This window comes from Misgurnus anguillicaudatus, chromosome 23 (assembly GCF_027580225.2).
Source record: "Misgurnus anguillicaudatus chromosome 23, ASM2758022v2, whole genome shotgun sequence".
Taxonomy (NCBI): Eukaryota; Metazoa; Chordata; class Actinopteri; order Cypriniformes; family Cobitidae; genus Misgurnus; species Misgurnus anguillicaudatus.
In genome coordinates this window covers 5,144,181-5,162,983 of record NC_073359.2, presented here as the reverse complement: position 1 = coordinate 5,162,983, position 18,803 = coordinate 5,144,181, and the positions used below count along the sequence as shown (strand labels likewise).

The 18,803-nt window shown below is 36.9% G+C and overlaps 1 protein-coding gene across 3 annotated transcripts in view; it reads left to right on the top strand.

Moving 5' to 3' along the window:
* The window catches only part of LOC129453072 (sialoadhesin-like), a 205,736-nt gene that overhangs the window by 60,269 nt on the left and 126,664 nt on the right, over window positions 1-18,803 (top strand). The gene's annotated exons all lie outside the window — the stretch shown is intronic.

Below are 18,803 nucleotides of genomic sequence, written 5' to 3'. Positions count from 1 at the left end.
AAATAAGGTGGATACAATCAATGGTTAATTCCAGACTCATTCTCCCATTGACATTATAACTTTCTTAATACTTGACAGCGAACACAACTTATTGATACTCTTCAACACAATTTAGCTAAATATGGATTCTTCCATGTATGAAATAAGCCTATGTTTGTAAAAGCCAGACCATATTGGTTAGGGATGCACCGATACCAATACTGGTATCGGCCTCAATACCACATTTTCTAAAGTACTCGTTAAAAGTCCCCCCATACCATGGATCAATACCACGGTCTGAGAAATGTCTATGTTTGAGCAGCGTGTAAGGGGTTAATGCCTCTTGTGTTGTCCAAAGAGGCAGAGTTTACAACAAACTGTAAAACTAGTCCCTTGTTTTTTTGTTAAAGTATATGACTAAAGCTGTTACCTGTAAATTTAAATCATGTTTTTTTTAATTATTATTATTAAGTACTCGGTATCGGTATCAGCAAGTACTAAAATGCAAATACTCGTACTCATATTCCTAAAAAGTGGTATCGGTGCATCCCTAGTGCTAGTCTTATATTATGTGAAAAACATGCGCACTTCATTTGAAATATGAACACTTTCACTTACTGCAATACAGGCAGAATTAATTATACGCCCAGCATTTCTGCTTTTAAGGACAGATTTCCCCCACTGGCTATCCAGTGACCTGACTTTTTTTGGTGGACAAGCTTGCAAAGCAGACATGGAAAGTTTTCCTGCTTACCAGATATGGGCCTTGTCATGACTAAATATGCACAAATACAAACAGATAGACAAAGATGACCAGACAAAACAAATACAAAGGTAAACATACTAAAAGGACCTGATGAGAGAGAAAAAAACTTTTTAGATTAATACATATTACATTTTCACCAGTATTCTTCATCAGTCTGGTAAAACGGGAAGTTTTGCACCCATTTGGTTGGTTTTGGGTTGTAGGCTACTATGTGCAATAAAAAGGGTTTGGGCAGGTGGAATTTTTAAATTATTAGGGAGAGGACAGAAATGGAAAATAATTTTACAGTTGCAATGTAAATTGTAGGCTCCTATGTAATCTCTGAAAGAGCAATTAAATTATTCATAATTTCATATTAAAACATGATTCCCAATTGGTGCTGTTATGAATTAAGTTGTATTGTTTTATTATAGATCATATCTGACCGTTTATTGTATAATTTTGTGTGGATTTTAAATAATTACTGGGCTGGAAAACAAACCAATCTGGCAACACTGTTCTTCGTCTGATTATGTTGACTAAAATTGGCTTAATAGTTGCGATCTAGTGTAATATAGGTAACATATCACTACTGAAATCTTGCATTTCCCTGAATCTTGCATGATTAGTTACCTTATTTGCGACAGAATGAATTATAGCTATTTTGCTATTAGCCTACTGCATATGTGGTGCAACGAAGTTATTTTTAATGACTTCTATTATTTACCATCCTAAGATTGCTACCGTATACATTATAATGTTCCAAACACAACTTATTGTTACGATTAAAATTTTTTGCTCTGTAAATGTAAGAATTACCTTCATCTCAACTTCCGAGTTGAAACAGCCATTGACCTTCGTCTCATTCGATGACGTCACAGTTATTACAGGACTTTAAATAAACAAATTAATAATTAAACAACTTATTAATTAATCGAACACTAGTAAAATGTATATTTAGATCTATATTTATTAACATCAACGATCATTTGATAAAAATTATTTAACACCCAGCATGCATCACGTCTAATAAGCAATACATGATCAGAAAACGCTTAAAATACTTAATCTCACGCGCCGTGGAGCGTTGTTAAACTCACCTCTAAAAGGTTGTCTTACATGCAGTTGAACGCTGTTTTAATAAAACTCCTCTCTGAATGTTATTTTACCCACATTTGAGCGTTGTTAAACTCACTGCTGAATGCTATTGATCCTGCAGTTGAGAACTCACCGGAAACAGCTGTTGACTGCGAGGGACTTTTAACATTAAAAACCAGTTGAAAATGACCAGATAAATATTGACTTGCGCTGGCATAGATCGTTAATTGTTGCCGATTCCTATTTATTCTTATATATTGCAGTCTTGATAAGATCTTGTGAATAAATGTTTAGCTTCCCTACTGCAGCCCGACTGGCAGAAAAAATCGTGCTATATGCACGAAAGATCCATCCAATTGAAATACATTAGTTTAAAAAACGTGCTGGAATTACGAAAATAACGAAATAAACGTGTTCCTGCCACGAATAAATAGATTAAATTTCGTGACCAAATCACGAAATGCCGTGAGACACTTCTAAAGGTTCTAAACACAAAATTTTACCGTGATTGAACGATTATTACTACGCAAATTTAAGGATTGTTCCCGTCTATATTGATGTCTGTTCTACTTACCAAGTGTAAAATCGCAATGGATCGCGCCTTACAGTGACGTCAGCGGTAGTAATTGTTGGATTTATTAATAAAAAAAATAAAATAAAAATCTATCAATAAACCAACCAACCAACCAACCAATAAATAAATAAACAAACAAACAATTAAATAAATATAATGTAAAAATGTGTAAAATGTTAATTGCATTGCATTGCGTTTGCAATGATTAATCATTGAATAACCAAACATAATCGCAGCACATTAAAAACAGTATGACAATCCCTGCCATAACTAATTTATTGTAGCAAATTCTTTATTTTTATGCTTATTTTATTCCTATTTTTGTTCTCATTTTACCCGTGCTTAACACGTCAAATGTCAACGCCGCAGGCGTTCCTATAGAAGTCATTGGGAAACCCAGGACGTCAAAAAATAACGCTAAAGGGGTACCCTGTGCGTATAGTATTGACGCAAAGGGCTCCTGACCAAGCGTCAATATGTTACGAGTTGGGAGTGAGGATGTGTTGTCTAAAACATTAGGTAGCACATTTGCGACCCATTAAAAATTAGGGTCGCAACGGCAGTTCAAAAGGTCGCATATGCGACCATTTTGGTCGCAGTGTAGCTCCCTGCCTTGCATAGACAATATTTCCCATCAATGTCTCTTTTCTCTAATGCACCCTCGGCTCAGGTGTCTTCACTGGCGCTGCTGCTTCCTCTTCTTGCAGCTCACCAAGAGTGTCATCAGGACTTTGGAGCTCATCCTTCAGTTCTTGACCATCAACCAAGTTATCCAAGATCATGAGATGATATTGGAGCTCTGAATGAATGGACATGTTGATGGGCAGAAACACAAACAGACAGAAAGACTCACAACAAAGAGAACAACAGATAAAACAAATATAAATGTAAACAGAGAGTGCTACAGTGAGACTGACAAGTACAGTTTAACAAAACACATGTGACTATTAAAAGTGCCTTTGTTTTTGGTTTGTTTGTGGTGGTGGGGGTATAAAGAGTTTGAAGCTTGCAAATTTGAAGGACATAAACAGAAAATAAATAAATAACTAATAATACACACACGCACTCACACACACAAGTCAACATAATAACTTAGTTGCGAGCTAGTGTAATATAGGTATATCACTACTGAAAATCTTGCATTTCCCTGTATCTTGCTGCAGGATTAACTTTTACACGACACAATTTATTGAATTAAGTTATCTAATTTTGATATTCCCTACCGGAAAAGCCAGCTAAGACCACCATAAGCTGGTAGCTGGTTTAAGGTGGTTTAAGCTGGTCCTCCCAGCCTGGCAAACCTACAAGCTGGTGGATCAGCTGGTCAAGGTGACCAAAACACAGCTTGCTACACCAGAGGGCTGTTTCATAAAACTAGATTACAGAATAAGCCAGGCTTATTCTGTTAAGTCTGGCTTATTGCCGGTGGATTTCGTTTCATAAAACAAACTTGAACTAGTTCAACCCCGGTTACTATGGAAACTTATGCTTGCAAACTAGCCTGGTCCGGAGCAGGCTAACTGTCAGGCTAAGCCTCAGTTGTTGCTTAACTAGACTTCCACTAACACTGAAATGTAAATGCAATGATATTACAGCTGACTCTTTGACATTTTATTTGACTTTATTATCCACTATTAATCTAACAATGAAAGAAAATAAACTTATATATTAAATTTGATACATTTTGTTACAATAATAATTAATAAAATATAGACATGTGTTTCATAATATGGTATATAGGCCTATCAAATGTTGAATATAAATGATAATCTTAACTAAGGATAATAGTTCATTAACAAATTTAAGATGTATCTAAATTAATATAATTGCAACGTATTGATGAAATATATATATCTTTTTTTTTAAGATTGTCTGTCACACAAAGAGGAAATTTAATTTAAATATACAACACACAAAAGTCAAGTACAGTCATTTAATTTTTATGCTTGGTGTGCATAAAAATGCACATTATTTTAAAGATCTACAGTATTTGTATCTTTCTCTAGTTGTTAAATTTTTCTTGAAATAAAAAAATATATGGTGTCTGCATGGCTGAAGGAATACAATATAATTATGTGATGGTATGCTCTTGGCATTTTGTTGTAATGAGTTAAAATTCTTTTTTTATCACAGAGAAGATTGTTAGTGTCCTGCATACAATACTTTTTCAGCTCACAAGGCTACTTTAGACTTACAGTATAATGTGCTTATACCTCAGGCTTTTCTTCAACTGATCCTCACCCTGTAACCATTCATAAAACTCTGTTTATCTATCAACACCTAACACTACACTGTTAAAAAATTATGTAGAACTTACAGTATTACTGTCAGCTGTTTGCCAGTAACTTACTGCAAATTTATATGCACGTTATCCACTGGCAACAGTTTGTTCAAACTTAAATGAACATTAAACATTAACAAGTCTTTTTATTAACAGAACAAAACCACCAAATAACAGCCTCATGCAAAGCATTCTGGGAACCAAAATATGAAGGAAACAACAGAAAAAGGTTCATGAGGATTTCTGGTTCACAGGGTGCTTTGCATGAGGCTGTTATTTTATGGTTTTATGCTGTGAAATCATAGACTTGTTGATGTTTAATGTTGATTCAACTCTGAACAAACTGTTGCCAGCAAACAATAAACCTCTAAATCTACATAAGTTACTGGCAAACAGCTGCATAACTACAGCTAATTTTTTAAACAGTGTGATAATAACCCAGTGGTTTAAAATCTCTCATACTCCCAGGGTTTAACATGATGACTTGTGGCTCTATAACGCACACATTATTTGCCATCAAAAATGTTTTGAGTAACATGTCAAGTAATAATGATTGGTCAAGAATATGTGTAACATATATGATTTTACACAATCATTTCTTGTACTACTGTAAATTCAGAAATGCATATGCTGTTCACCCACCATGCTCTCAGTGACCCCATTTTTTTCTTTCAAACACACTTCATCTGCAGGAGTAAAGCTGTGCTGCTGATAGATGCCAGTGCTCTCCTCATTGCCAGTCAACATCTTTGGCAGCTAACATTATGAGATTAGACACTTCTTCTAGCATATGATTATGCTTAAATCAACTACACTTCTTATGAACAATATATTTATATTTTATTTTCACCTGTTACTTTATTGTCCACTCAAGTTGCTGCTTTTGAAATGTACCCCCAAATAAAAAATAAATACATTTAAGTTACATTTAAAGTTACTGTAAATGTATTAAAATCATTCATCTGCTAAATATGTATTATATAGGTTACTTAGTAAACTACAAATTGTCTTTTAAAGGTTAAGATTTGTGTTATTTTTAAAAAGTACAGTATATAAAAATTAGCAAAGCATAGCCACATAAGCATTGACGGGGATCGAACCCGGATCCCCGCATGCGCTACTGAGAGCACTAACCACTAGGCCATCATTTCTGACGGTATTTCATTCTTTCATGTGATCACTTTAAAATAAGACAATATATTTAAATTTAGTTTCTGCATGCAAGGATTTAATCCATAAGGACTTTCCAACTATTTTATGGGTTTGTTTATTGCAGTAGTATTATAATTTTCAGTCAGTAGTACATTTTCATACATTTTTACCAAAAATTACTGCTTTCTCTTTAACTTTGATCGATTTGATCCACGCTCGACCTCTAGGGCTGCTCAAGAATAGCGTGCACGCGCAATTATCTTGACTAGGGACATCTGGATCACATAAGTTGGATTGCGTAAGCTTCATTTGCCTTTTTTGAAACCGCTTTAGCCTCGCCTCATTTGTTAGGTTAATTCAAGTCGAGTTTGTAACTTTAATCCTCGCTTTTCCAAGCGAGTTTTATGAAATAGCCCTCAGCAATACCAGCTAAAACTAAGCTGGGAGACCAGCTAAAACCAGCTTATGCTGGTCTTAGTAGTTTTTAGCAGTAGAGTAGACATCAGACTGCCCCTTAACTTTCATACTCAAAGGTCAACTACGATAAAAAAATGACGTTCGATGACGTCAGAGTTATTAAATTACAGGATTTTAAATAAACAAATTAATAATCATATAACACATAAATTAATCAAACACAATCGAAGTATAGTAAAATGTATATTTATATCTATATTTGTTAACATCAACGAGCCTCTGATAAAAATTATTTACCATCCAGCATGGTAATCAAAGCTAACCCAGACAGCAATTTAGCTCTTACCGACGTTGGGGCGCATGTACTTGCCCGACATAAAGTGCCTCGGTGAGATGTCTTATGGAGATCGGTAGCTAATAGGCAAGACATCGGGAAGATGGTGGCATTAGAATGATCGCCGACCGTGAGCCAACGTAAACCCGCCCTAATTATTATGACCTATATGCGGCGCGATCCGCTTCGCTCTCCCACTGAACACAGCTGATTTTCGGCTGCATCGCTGTAAACGTCAATGCATGCTTATAAAGCAGCTGTTCCAGTGTTAAAGGGAGCGAGGCGTCAGGATCCCACCGTTATATAATTGATTTGTTTAGGCCAGGGGTCTCCATGGTGCAAGCACATTCTATTAGTCTCAATTGTAATATTTATTTATTACATACATATGTTTTATATTAACTTGGCTTGGTTTACGTATGTTAACATATTAAACAATACTAAAACATATCAAAAAGTAAAATAAAATAAAATCAGTAAGTAAAACAAAAAAGTTTTGAGTAGAATAAATAAAAAAGTAGCCCTCCAGAATGTTTTATACATATTGTTGTAGCCCTTGCTCACAATGTTGGAGACCCCTGCAGGCTAACTCATTTCATATTGTGTATCAACAACAATCAACCCTCAATAACAGTTTATGTTGTGTTAATCATAAAATTTCTTCCCTAACAGATTGACAAGAGCTAGTGGAGAAGTAGGCAACTAGCCCACTTGCATGCAAGACTCCGTCCGTGGCTGCGCAGTCTGCAGCCGCTTCCTTTTGAGTTGCCAGGTTTTATGACAAAAAAAGGTTAAATTGAAAGTAAGTGATTGTTATGTGTAGGGTGTATTTCATACACAATCTGACAACCTGGTAAATGTCAGTCTAACATAAAAAAATGGATCAGTGAGTTTTCCAGGAGAAATAACAAAACAGAAGGGCATCTGGAAATTTTTTTTACTTTGTTTTTGCAAAGGCAGTTTCATTTATTTTAACACTCCACAAATTACACTTTGGGGTGGTTTCCCGGACAGGGATTATCTTAAACCGGGACTAGGCCTTAGTTTAATTCTGAAATATAACTAGTTTTAATAACATGTCTTAATAAAAACATTACTTGTGTGCATTTTGAAGCATCACAAAAGACACTGATGTATTTTATGATGTCAGTGCAAGTTGTTTTCAGTTTGGACAGCTCTTACATTTATTTTAGTCTAGAACTAGTCTAATCCCTGTCCTTGAAACCGTCCCATAGCAAACTGCAACAAAAATAAGAAATTCCCTCCAGAATAAGTCATACTCCAGAATCAGTCCAATCAATTATTTCACTTAAGATGCTTGCTTGTCCCGCCTTTGCCGCCCCCATTCCTGTCTCTGCTCAGACAGCCGCAGCCAGTTTCTCACAGTCATCTTTATATCAGCCTCAGTGGAACTTTGTAGGCAGGATTTCTTAACACAGCACCTAAAAAAATGTAATAATAAAGCAACAGAAAAAAATAAGACAGCACAAAAGTCTATATATCTTCGTGGATGGTTTCTAAAAAGACAATTCAGAAAAGTCAGAGCATTTTGCAAAAAATAAAATCATGTTGTTTCAACACATTGTAGGACTTACTCAGGAGTACCTGATGAATAGGCTGTGATTTAAGGAGAGCACATCCCTTCATCACTGGGTGTGTCTTGCTGCCAATCATCTTGTGGCACTAGGAAATACAGAAAAAGTCCCGTTACACAAAGAACAGCATCACCCAGGTCCAACTAACAGAGCTAAATAAGTGACCCCACAGCAGTGGTTCTAAAACTTTTTCTGTCATTTTTGTCATTCCCCATTTTATGTAGGACTGTGCTGTGTGTGCGCTGTGTATTGTGTGTGTGTGCCTGTCTCAGTGTGTTCTTGATCTGCATGCTAAACAGCTTATGTTCAGGAGAGCCCAGCCCTTCATATTCATCTTCCTGCTGCCAATTAACGGTTGTCACTATGAAATGATAAAATTAGATTGTGAAACTGCTAAACAGTATGTAGGCTTTTTGCTCTCAAACTTTTCAAGTGCGCTTACAGCCACAAGTTTAAAGACCCAATGGACCCTTTTACTGTTTGTACACAATGGTGACGTGGCAACGTATGCACGAGCAGTTTGGCAACGGAGATATGGGAAGAATCAGCAGTGAAGTAACACAGACAGAGAAAGTTATTTTAAAAAGTTGACTTATCAACTTTTTCAACACATCTACCAGATCCGTGTACTATAGTGGAGTGGATAGAAGACGTTAGCAGATGGCCAAATATAAAGTGGCCAGATACATATGAAGAGTTTGGTTCCAAAACCCAATAAATCCCATTTTGACAAACTTTGTTAAAAAAGTGTTTTCTATACCAAGAAAGTGACAAGATGAAAACCACTATTTTCTGTTACAAACTTTCACATAGCATCTGTAGGTTATAAAAACATAAAAAATTTTCAAATCCATAACTTGATTTTCAAAGATTTATTATAAAAACAGATTATTTTTTCCACAAAATGCAATAAATTCATGACAAGTTTTTATTCAAAATGCTATAAATCTATTGAATCAATAGCCTTTATAAATGTGCATTCATCTTTGCCATGTTATTCATTTAGTTGACTAGTGGTATACACCAATTAAAAATATAAACATTAATGGCATTAATCAAAACACTTACTTTGTGATATTAAGAACACTGTCATTGATGCGGTTATACTTGACGTCGTCGCTTAACGTGTTTCACAGCGATCAGCTATAAAATGTTTTGGTCCTGCTCGATTTTCGTTGACTTTGAGTAAAATTATGGAAAGTTTTTCATAAGATCCCCTGGGGTCAATGTGTTTGCATGACAGAAACTTGATGTTGTCGGCCCGGGCAAACAAGCACCCGTCTCCCGAGTGTCTCTTGCGTAAATTATTAGATGTTGATGGCTTACGTTTCTTTCCCGTCACAGAAAACCATCACAGGTTTATCAATGCTATTAAAGTATTATTTTGTTTTTGTTTGTTTGTTGATCACGAAGTGCAAAGTAGATGAGGAAAACTAGGATTCCATGTACTCAACGCGCCGCCATTGTTTGTTTACATTGCAATGGTGCGCTGCAATCTGTGGAGTTGATTTATTGCATTCTGTAGAAAAGGTGGAGTGGCGTTTATTGCGTTTTGGGAAAAAAGGGAGAAAAGATGACAGAATAAAACGGCGTATATTGGATTTTGCTTAAAATTAAGAATTTACTTTTTAATATTGACCTGATATAATACTGATTCTGGCAGCAACTCATTTTTTTTCAAAAATGGTGTTATTTGGGACCAAACTCTTTATATATACGTATATTAGTATATTATATTAGTACAACCAAACGCAACAACCAGACATTTTGATGCTGGGAAACCGTTTTAATAAACTTTCTGAGTTGCTAACACGTTAGAATAACTGGCGAACAACAACACTTCCGTTGCCAAAATGCGCGCACAAACTATTTGATCACGTGGGCTGTAAAAGGGTCTTTGCATCACATATTTAACGGAAACTTACATTCAGTACGAAGAAGGTCCTCATTCACTGATGTAATCACTTAAATGGAAAAAACACAAATGGCCCAGATCCAGCTTGATTTTAAAATCTGGCCCTAATTCATTTGCTATTGAATTATTCTGAAATGTATTCTTTTACTACCTCAGTATGATGTTCTGAGTAAAAAGTGCAGATTCATACATTACATGTAAAATATCTTACTATCGTTAGTCCTCTGACGGAGCCCTGGAAGAGGGTGACGTGGAGGCTGCTGCAAAGCACACAGGCCTTCGTTATTATTCGGTGTCACTAGAAAATACAGAAAAACGAAATTATTGGAGTGAACAGTAAGTCAAGTTTATCACAATTAGATAAACTAATGTCAGTGGGCTGAGTAATTGCCACACATTTCTACACACACACACACACACACACACACACACACGTGTCAGTGTTTTCATTGTCTGCGTTTTAAATGGCTTACAGTCAGGAAAGCCTTCAGTTCTCTGCGCCTCTTTCTGAATATTAACCGCAGTCTCTTGGAAAGACAGAAAACCTTGGTTTACTGATCACACTACTAATATAAACTCAGAAATCATATCTCTGGAACATCAAACTATGGTATGTGCTGTGGACCTGTGGAGTACATTGTGTCTGCTTGAATTTAGGGACCTGATGCATTTTACTATATAGGGTACACTTACCTTCACTCTACAATGATGTGGGATGGGCTGGAGGAGTTAAACAAGGGGTGGGAGGGTTAGCCAGCTTTCTTCTTACTGACACTTCAAGAAGATTAAAAAAGGTTACAACAGAAAGATGATCAAAAAGGCACATCAACCATAAGATTTGCACCTTAGATATCTACATCTGATATTCGCTGTATGAGAAGTGCAGCATTATACACATAAAATGTCTTACTAGGCTTGCTCCTTTGATGGAAACTTGGGTGGGCTAGAGAAGGCTGCTTCCTTTTTGTCACTGTCATGGCCATTTAAAAACAAGGATTAAAATTCGAAAAATGTTTAAACACAAATATTACAAATTCTTATCAGGCATAATTAAAGTATGAGCATGTAATTGAAGGGAGAGTTCACCCAGGAATGAAAATAATGTAATTAATGACTCACGAGTTTGGAACGACATGAGGGTAAGACCTCCGTTCATCTTCGAAACACAGTTTAAGATATTTTAGATTTGGTCTGGGAGCTTTCTGGCCCTCCATTGGGGGTCTATGCACGGTGTGCTGTCCAGGAACAGAGAGGTAATGGAGGGGCATCATCAGGGTGGCCATTTGACATCGGTGGGTCAGTTGGAATGTGTTGGGGCATCGAAAGTACATTTTGGTCCAAAAATGACAAAATTACGACATCATTCAGCATTGTCTTCTCTTCCGGTTCTGTTTTGAACGCGCACAAGACTAAAGTCACATGACTGCAGTGACGCAGCTGACGTACAACGTGGCTGATGTGTTATTAGGTGCGTCCCCGCTTTTTTTGTGCGCCCAAGATTCGTTTACAGTCTGAGGGAGACGAATGCTGTAAATGTGAAAAAAATTCACAAACATATCTGAGGATAACACGCCATCTGCGTCACAAGACTTTAGTCAGACACATGCGCTACACAATAGACATAGAAGAGAATGCTGAATAAATTTGTCATTTTTGGACCAAGATGTCCTTTGGATGCCTCAACACATTCCAACTGACCCACTGATGTCAAATGGCAACTTTGATTATGTTCCTTCACCACCTTTCTGGACATGGACAGCACACCGTGCATAGATCTTCAATGTAGGGCCAGAAAGCTCTCGGACTAAACATAAAACATCGGAGGTCTTACAAGTTTGGAACGACATGAGGGTGAGTCCTTAATGACATTATTTTTCATTTTTGGGTGAACTATCCCTTCAATTTTCTAATGGACATATGGAAACTTAAAGGAACACGCTGACTTTTTGGGATTTTAGCTCATTCACAGTAACCCCCAGAGTTAGATAAGTGCACACACACCCCCCCATCTCTGCGCGCGCCGCAACTCCGTCCGACGCACCCACCGCCAGCCCATCTGAGCACAAAGACCTGAAGTAAATGGCTCCAGCTAGTATGCTGCTCCCAATAAGTGACAAAATAACAGCAACATTTTCCTATTTATGTGTTGTGATTTGTTTAGTCACACCGTGCACAAACAACAAGGTCATGACACAGCCATCTCCTAACAGTATACATACTGGGAACCACACTCTCAGAAGGCGAAGCACTTGCCACCCGGGGAGAGTAACTGCACAACTCTGACCGAACTCTCTGCTCCTCACCGGGGGTTTCTCAGGTGCTGCTAGCAAATCACTGCACCCAAGTAGCCGGGCCCCGCCCTCCGAGAACACAGCTCCCCGCATGTACATGATCAATAGATGGCTGTGTCTCACATGACCCTGCTATTCGTACATGCCGCGACCACACAAATCACAACACACAAACAGGAAAAAGTTGGCATCACCTTGTCACTTATTGGGAGCAGCACGCCAGCTGGAGCCATCCACCCCAAGTCACCGTGCAAAGCTAAGCCAGCGGTGGGCGCACCAGACAGAGCCACGGCACGCACAGAGATGAAAGGAGCATGTATGCACCCACCCAACTATGGGGATACAGCGAATAAGATAAAAAAATAAGCCTTTAAGGTCAAAATAGTTAATTCAACTTGCCAACTGTTATGTTGTTTCCAGCCATAGGTAGGAGGGAAGGGGGAGGAGGGTTTTTTGGAAGGTTTGTTGTGCGTTTTCTTCTTTTTCGCCTGTGATGTTTGTGGTGCATTTTGGGTGTCTGATGAAGGGCACGATGCAGGGGATGATGGTGGTGATGGTGATCTAAGTCAGGATGGTCTGTAAATGAAAAGTTTTTACAAAGATTAGTTTTCATATTGATCACATCGAACATAGAAAGTACAATGAGTAACATCAGAACAACATATCCCCCCACTCTCACTTGTCTCATGTAGTATTCAACAAGAGTATTGTTTTCATCCTTTAGATGGGTTGGGTGATGTCCTCTTGAAAAAACTTTGGAGTATTTTGTATGAGTCTTTATAGACCCTTTTACTCTTTGTACACAATGATGATGTGGCAACGTAGGTGCACGCAGTTTGGCAACGGAAGTATGGTAAGAATCAGCAGTGAAGTAACACAGACAAAGTTATTTTAAAAAGTTGACTTATCAACTTTTTCAACACATCTACCAGATCCGTGTACTATAGTGGAGTGGATAGAAGACATTAGCAGATGGCCAAATATAAAGTGGCCAGATACATATATACGTATATTAGTATATTATATTAGTGCAACCAAACGCAACAACCAGACATTTTGATGCTGGGTAACCGTTTTAATAAACTTTCTGAGTTGCTAACAGGTTAGAGAACCACTGGGGAACAACAACACTTTCGTGGCCGAAATGCGCGCGCAAGCTATTTGATCACGTGGGCTGTAAAAGGTTCTGGAGGCCACCAAGCCATGCCTTCATCGTATTTACCTGAGTGAAAAAAACAGAAAAGACATTTTATTTTGCCTAAATTACAAAGGTTAAATAAAGGCTCTTTTTTATGAATAGGTGTGTGTCCAAAAACACTTACTTCCTATCACTTTATTACTTAATAACCACTTTGTCTGACTGTCTACAGTGGCTGTGCACTTGTACTAAACTAGCTCTTTGATTGACAGGTCTACTTTTAACGTTACCATAAAAACGCACAACAAGAGCTGCCTTTAATTTTAAGCATGTCACTTAGACAAAATCATTAAAAATGCATTTAGAGTGTAAGGGGTCCAGATTATAAAATGACAGATGTCATTTTTGTGTAGACAAAAGACAGTCCGTCAATTTATTACCGTTTACCTAACTGTTTACCGAACGATCCCCTCACGTCAAAAATACTGTCTAAAACAACTCACTGAAAAATATTTAATACGCGAACATATTAATAATAACTAACCAGGGGTGCGTTTCCCAAAACCATGTTGCTTATTTTCCATTGCCAACCAACTAGTTGCTAACACAACAGGTTAGCAACTATGGTTTTGGGAAACGCACCCCAAGTCAACAGTTATAACAACAAACTCTAAACTCGCAGTCTAAAAACATGTAACGTTGCCTCCGACGCCAATTTCTGTCATCCGTTTATCGAAAACATTTCCACAATCATATTTAATCAACATACCTTCGCGCTTACACTGCCGGCTTGATGTGGACCAACAACTGCGTAGATCTAGTGAAGAAAAAAAGAGGCGCGGTCGGCATAAAGGTTGCTCGCGGTTCCTCTGCCGATCTCCGGCTGCAGACTCATCGCGCCGATCGTTTACCTACTTTTATTCTGTGTGCAGGGGAAAAACCCCAACCGACACTTTGCCGCTGGTGCCCTCCAATTGCCGACGTCGGTAAGACTGAACGTGCTGTCTGGGAACAGTTAGATGAGCAGAAAACGCTTAAAATGCTACTCTCACGCGCCGTGGAGCGTTGTTAAAGTCACTTCTGAGTGTTGTTTTACCTGCAGATGATCGCTGTTTTAATAAAACTCCTCTCTGAATGTTGTTTTACCCGCATTTGAGCGTAAACTCACCGCTGAATGTTACTGAACCTGCAGCGTTCTTTAACTCACCGCAGACCGCGCTAGCTGATTTGAGATCAGACTGCGAGGGAATATTAACATTTAAAACCCAGTTGAATGGCCAGATAAATATGATCCGGGTCATAAAAGAACAGATCAATTGAGATTATGGGGGTCAATAAAATATATTTTTTGTACCAGGGTAATTGAAGCCGGGTGTCCACTGCTCACTAACTTTCTGTACGTTTCACGGAGTACATAAAACAATCACATGACTGAAACGTACATATCGTTACGTTCTGGCAAAACTTTATTATCTTTTGATATTATCTATTCGGATTAACAGTTACAACTCATAGCCTACTCGAGGCTCTGTACAAAAAACGAAAACATACAAATGCATTTTTATTATAACCCAGCTAACAATTTTTGGTTCCCAAAACGTTCCCCTAACGTTAGTTTTTGGTTCCCATAACGTTATTTTCCAAGGTTTGTTTTTGGTTAGCCAGGAAAGTTTTCTTTACAGAAATAGAACGTTATTTTTAGGTTATTTTAACGTTTTCCTAACGTTAGGAGAACGTTAGAATAACGTTAGGAGAACGTTAAAAAAACCTAAAAATAACGTTCTATTTCTGTAAAGAAAACTTTCCGTGCTAACCAAAAACAAACCTTGGAAAATAACGTTATGGGAACCAAAAACTAACGTTAGGGGAACGTTTTGAGAACCAAAAACTAACGTTAGGAGAACGTTAGAATAACGTTAGGAGAACGTTAGAATAACGTTAGGAGAACGTTCTCCTAACGTTAGGAAAACGTTAAAATAACCTAAAAACAACGTTCTATTTCTGTAAAGAAAACTTTCCTGGCTAACCAAAAACAAACCTTGGAAAATGCACAGCTGACATGGAGTGAAAAATGATCTCACCAGGGCGCGAGGGCGCGTTGCCGCGGCTCCGTGCACGCACTGACAGAGCGCGCAAGACTCCAGCCTCAGTGAAGAAGTGAAGGCTTACCAAAGTACGGCACGTCTATTAGTACATCCCATGCTGTGTTTTGGTTGGTTTTTATCTATCATATCTATCTAAAATAAGTAAAACACATTTCCGTATAAGGAGGAATAAAATGTAAGAAAGGGACAGCACTCACAGTTCAAGCTTCAAAAATAGCGTTTAATCGCCCACAACGAACGTTTCGGGCTGAGCGCCCTTCTTCAGCGTACTGTTGCACAGACGTATAAGGAGGAATAAAATAATTTATTTAATACAAAATCTATAATAATTAAATTATGCTATTACTGGAAAAAATGTCTATTAAAATATTATACCATTATATAACACAGGTTATTTTATATAAAAATACCTCAACACATCACATATTATGTATTTAGATAACATTATATTTTATCAAATATATAATAGTGACTTCAACACAATAAAGAAGAGTTAAAACAGATATTTATTGAAAATATATAAACATGTAATTCACTTAGTTTAACAGACCTTACAGCAGCCGCCTCTCCATTATTAAGTAACAACAATCAGCATCTCTCTCTCAGTTTTTACAATAATCAAAAGCTTCTAACTTCATATTCTCTTCATGGAAATAATTAAAATATATTTTCGTTTTCACATATTTAAGCTTCTATTGAAGAAACAAAAAAGAAATCGCTAGAATGATATACTCTGAAGTTAAAACGCAATGAGAAATAAATCAGTCACTTTAGGTTAAAAGATCTTACCACAGTTAGTCGGCTATCCGTTTTTACAACAATAAAAAGTTTCTAACATTATATTCTCCTCAAATTCACCTCAAATCGATTGGAAATCACTCGTATATATATTTCTTCTCACATATTTAAGTTACTAAATCAAGAAAGAGGCAAAAGAACCGCTAAAATAATGTTAGTCTCTGAGGTAAAAACGAAAGGACCGTTATTTTTTAAATTAACGACTTTTCCTGAGCACAAGATAAAGCGGGTACTCGTGAAGAAGGCGGTAAGCTCGTGCAGACAAGCACGCGCATATTAGACGTGCACACTAAAGGAATGATGGGTTTTATTATGCATTCACTTCATTTCCTAAAAAAAAAACATAACCAAAATATAACCATTAGAGAACGTTATGTATAAGTTATTTTTAGGTTATTTTATGGTTCCAGAAAACCAAAAAAGAACCAAAAAATAACGTTCTGTATAAGTTATTTTTAGGTTATTTTAAAAATAACCACCCTGCAACGTTATGGGAACGTTATTTTATGGTTCCAAAAAAAGAACCAAAAAAGAACCAAAAAATAACGTTCTGTATAAGTTAGTTGTAGGTTATTTTAAAAATAACCACCCTGCAACGTTATGGGAACGTTATAGTATGGTTCCAACTAAAAAAGAACCAAAGAAGAACCAAAAAATAACGTTCTGTATAAGTTATTTTTAGGTTATTTTAAAAATAACCACCCTGCAACGTTATGGGAACGTTATTTTATGGTTCCAAAAAAAAAAGAACCAAAAAAGAACCAAAAAATAACGTGTATAAGTTATTTTTAGGTTATTTAAAAATAACCACCCGACAACGTTATGGGAACGTTAGTTTATGGTTGCAAAAAATAAAACCTAAAAATAACGTTCCCAGAACGTTAGTTTTTGGTTCCCAAAAAAATAACCAAAATATAACCAAAAACTAACGTTAGGGGAACGTTCTGTGTTTGCTGGGAAATTGTTCCGTTTGCGAGGCAATACCATAAGCCGGGTGTCCACTGCTCACTAACTTGCTGTACGTTTCACCGAGTACATAAAACAATCACCTGACTGAAACGTACATATCGTTACGTTCTGGCAAAACTTTATTATCTTTTGATATTATCTATTCGGATTAACAGTTACAACTCATAGCCTACTCGAGGCTCGGTAGTGAGACACGTAGACCCATGTAAAATATTTGGTCTGGCTGTTCAAGAATAGTTTGCCATATAACGTTAGTTTTGTGCGGTTTGGTACGTATTACGAAATCAACGCGATATCATTATTGTGCGATTCCCTGCCGTTTAATTTCATCAAAACACACTAAACGAAAACATACAAATGCATTTTTATTAAAAATTGTTCCGTTTGCGAGGCAATACCATACTCTTTCGGTAACTTACTTCGAGTAAGTGCGATGACCTCGAGGAAGTGCGATCCAGAAGATATGTGCTCTTGGCACCTCAAAAACATGGAAATAATTACTAATTGATTTCAAAATGAGTGTATGATGACAAGTCTGAACATCCTTTATTAATATTGTCCCTTTTATAAACGTTAATAAACATGCATCTGATACGGGCCAAGTATGACTCGCTGTATACCACATAGCGCCTCTAGTGGACGTTTCACAGGGAACTGTACTTTCAGCTACGTATTTTATGTTTTGCAAAAATGTAGGCAGAGTAACGTATTTCCAATGAGCCTGGGTTGCCACTAAAGGAAGCTCTTTGTGTTGTAAAGGTTCATCTGTCCATGCAAGTGGGTATTTTTTCCAAGGCTATTTGATTATAGAGAATGAAAATAATATTTTCTTTGTAATTTAAAGAAAACATGAATTCAAAACTAACTTCATAAGCTGGCTATAACCTCTACTACGGTAAACATGAAGGTAAATGTAGTCATCTGTTGTTGCATCTTCTGCTATTCTAAAAATGTCTGTCTGTGTTTTAAACTGTATTACGAAATGTTTAGGGCGGTGTCTGAAATAACTCCATACCTTCATTCCATATTCCCTACATTAGTTTATAAAATGAGTAAGTGTTTACATGCACAAAAGGTTACGACGATACAGTTTACATAACAAATTTATGTTCTGAGAACGTTTTCCTAACGTTCCGTTTTGGTTGTGGGAACGTTATTTGGAATGTTCCAAAAACGTTAAAATGTCCAGTTTGCTTAACGTTGCTAGAACGTTATTTTATGGTTAGCATAACGTTCCTACAACGTTCTTACAACCTAAATTTCACTAAAAATATAACGTTCTACAAACGTTTACTTGGAACGTTCTAAGAACGTTGAAATGTCCAGTTTGCTTAACGTTGCTAGAACGTTATTTTATGGTTAGCATAACGTTCCTACAACGTTCTTACCACCTAAATTTCATTAAAAATATA